This window comes from Alligator sinensis, unplaced genomic scaffold, assembly GCF_000455745.1.
Source record: "Alligator sinensis unplaced genomic scaffold, ASM45574v1 scaffold1805_1, whole genome shotgun sequence".
NCBI lineage: Eukaryota > Metazoa > Chordata > Crocodylia > Alligatoridae > Alligator > Alligator sinensis.
Window position 1 is genome coordinate 31,500 of NW_005843710.1, and position 3,491 is coordinate 34,990.

Below are 3,491 nucleotides of genomic sequence, written 5' to 3' on the forward strand. Positions count from 1 at the left end.
GCTTACACACACAACAGTTAACAGAAAGATAAATGCAATAAGCAGATAATGCAGTATGAAAGAGCTAATAGTAAATAATAACAACAGACAATAACAACAGAGAGATGGATCGATTCTGTTGCAGGCCAACTGGGCACTGCGAGGGTATCAGCCACTGGGCTGTTTAAAACAACAGAGAGACAGACATGGGTTGGTAACTTATGAGTTGGTAAGTTATCGATAGTCCCTCGATGCCAACTTATCGATAGTCCCTCGAAGTCAGGCGTCCCCCATCGACGCTGTCAGAGGAAGATCCCTTGATCAGGATCCAAATCTCACTCATACTGGGAGTCCGGAGTCTGGGCTTGGAACAGCAATGACCGTTCTGTTCCCTCCTTCCTTCCTGCTGGTCACCTGACGCACGTGCTTTTTATACCTAGTCTTATACTAATCTGTTGGCTTTAGAGCCACTCACAATCTTGCCCTATAGCTGTTACCCTATGGGCTTGAAAGGTGTTAAAAATTACTACCCAGACTTGGGTTTATCCAATAAGCAAATTACAATGCAGCATCTTTAGGTTTGAAATTAACATTACTAAGCCTAACCCTTTTAGGTGTCTCTGAATATGCTTTCTTGGGACGTGCTTTTCTGGAATGTGTTGCGTGTGCCAGGCGGTCGGATCCAGTTTTTATCGTCAAAGCTGAACCCTGAGCAAAAACCATTAGGTCAGCTAATCTTGCAGCTACAGCTTTGCCTTTGGGGCCCAGTCAGTTCCACAATTAATACAAACAGTTAGTTTTATCATTCTGGTTAAACTTATGACAGACAAGTTCCATTTGTGGGTTACAAGCTCACAAGCTTTATATTAGCTAAAATTACCTGTTAGGAAAAATACTGAATGCGTTCAAGAAGCACATATTTATTGCTTCTTAATCCCCTGGTTAGGGCCGTCACAGGTGGCAACTATTGGGCTGCCACCCGGGTTACAAGTTGAATTTCACTTGGGTCTTCCTGCATCAACCAAAGACAACCTTTGAAACATGAGACGGTCTCTTGACAAGAAGAAAAAACTCAGACCCATGGATTTCCTATGAAGAATGGGGGTTTACATTGCACAGGGCTGCAGTTCCACTTAGAAACAGGGAAGGGGTCCCACTCTTTCTGATGGTTCCCCACCGTAAATACAGCACTTGACCTACCTCTCAGCAGACCCCGTTTCTTGTTAATTGGAGACAGCTTTAGCTGTCAATCAAAGTCCCAAGGGGTGGGAAGATAGAGCTAGAAAGCTAGTATTGACTTCAGGTTCAATCCTGTTCTGATGGTAAGAAACCTTCCATTGTGGTGAGAAAGGAAGCAGATACTGCTGGGACTTGAACCCCTACTCCCCAAACAGGTGCTTTTACCAACTAAGCCACAGTGCCCACATGTAAGAAATGCTCACCCACCCCTTTGAAAATTACCAGTTTGCTTTGGGAATTAAGACAGAAGTGTTTCTCACAAGTTAAAGAAGTTGGTGGTGGGGGCAGGTGGCCTGAGTTTGAGGCAAGGTCTTCACAGACCTGACCTGACCCCAGGGCCTGGCCCCAGGGAGTCAACGTGACTTCAGCCCAACCTGGCAGCTGCACACCAAGTGCCAGCAGGGCCCCGCTGTCTCCTCTCTGCTAAGCCGTTCCCTCCTCCCAGGCCCCTGCACAAGGCACATGCTCCTGAATCCATGCTCCAAAGCCGGGCAGTATCCTCAAGAAGCCATTCATGCTCGTGGTGTTGCCCTCACATCTGGGATAAATCACAGAGTGGCCCATTCCTGTGTCTTGATGGAGGATGAAGCGCTGGCTCAGGTTTCACAGGAGTGAACTTCACAGGAGTGCCCAGAGCGTTGTCGCTGAACTCACAACATATTAAGCTCCCAATGAAATGCAGCAGCACACTCTCCCAGCCTGAGGGACTGGGTTATCTCCAGGCTTCTCCCTTTTGCCAGCAAAAGTGGGTCAGTCTTCACTTGAGCAAGCCACTGAGGGCTGCTATTTCCAGGCAGCAGCCACAACATGCTGTATGGCTTTTCTTCACCAGGCTTTCTTCAGAAGATGGCTTCCTTCGTCAACACGGGCGTAGCTTCTTATGAAGTCAGCTGCGCCAGGAAAGCTTATGCCTCCTTGCATGAGTTACTCTCCCAAGTATTACCCTGCCCTGCCTTCTGCCAGTGTAGCCATACCGTCCCACCATCAAAGAGGGGACCGTCCTGTCTGTGAAGCAGGCTGGGTTGAAGGTAAGTCACAAGCATAAAGGAGATGAAATGCAGCCATACGAGGAAAGGCTGGGAGAACCAGGTGAGGCTGGCTTGGAGAAAGTTCAGGGGGCACGTGAGGACAGTCAGTGATTTTGGACAGCTTGCCATAGAGAGGAGGGAGGAGAAGTTTCTCCCCCACTGCATAGGCTGCTGTCTGCACTGAGCGCTGAGACAGATGCCCCGCAGCCCTGTCGTAACAGCAGGGCCAGGGAACAAGGTGCCCAGGGCCCCTGTGGGCTCTGTTTCATCGGAGACGGGGTAGTGCCTGGAGAAGGGCGGGTTTCATCTAGTGCACCCTGCATTTGCGCAGGATGTAGGAGTAGAAGACGATGGTCCTTCCCAACCTCACGACTCAGAGGAGACACTGACTCCATAGAGCTGATTCATTACTGGCACTTGCCTGGTCCTGGCATGGGCAGGGAGAAGCCCCCTGCCACTGATATGCTGCTTCTGCCACGCGGTCCACACTGGACTGGAAACAAGTTGTTCTGGCCCACGGCTTGTAAAAGGTTGCCAGTCCATGCTCTAAGTCGTGTGGAGGCAGAGACAGTTACATGTAGTTGGAAAAACTCATTTTCTTGAGCAGCTGTATCTCTTCAGCCCCAGTGGCCTAATGGCAAAGACACTGGTCTCTTGGATCAAAGATTCTGGGTTCAGCTCTTCTCCCACCTTCTCCCCTGGGGCAATGCAAGGGAAAGCTTCTCCTACAGAAGTACTTTCTGGGTCCTTTTCCTGGCTGTGTTGGGGTAGTGGAAGAGAGACCTCTGTGTCCATGTAGGTGGTGAGAGAAGTGTCAAAGGCTGGAAATATGTGGGTGTGTTGTGGTGTAATGAGAGCATGCTTGGGTCTGTGACTTGTCATTGGAGCTTCTAGTTTCCAGGGCCTTCCTCACAGCTGGTGTGAGGTGAGCATAGCTGGGGGCTCTGCTCTTGGACCGTATTCGTGCTTTTGCACGTGTCTAGACCTGCACCATCTGCCTAAGGTTTCTTCCCAAATTTCCCCTTGCCTCACCTTGGCATCCTACAGGGACCTGCCTGGGCTCTTTCTGCTGCTGCTCTGAGCCATGCTCCTTCTGCGGGAGCAGCTCTGGTGTGTCTCGTTGTGTTTTCCTTGCACTGTCCCTTTACGGCTAACGCCCTCATGCTCAGCACTGCAGGGTTCGCTTTGCTTGTGGCAGTTTTGCAGCACTGGGGACTCCACGTTCTCTGCCCTGAGGAGCCAGAG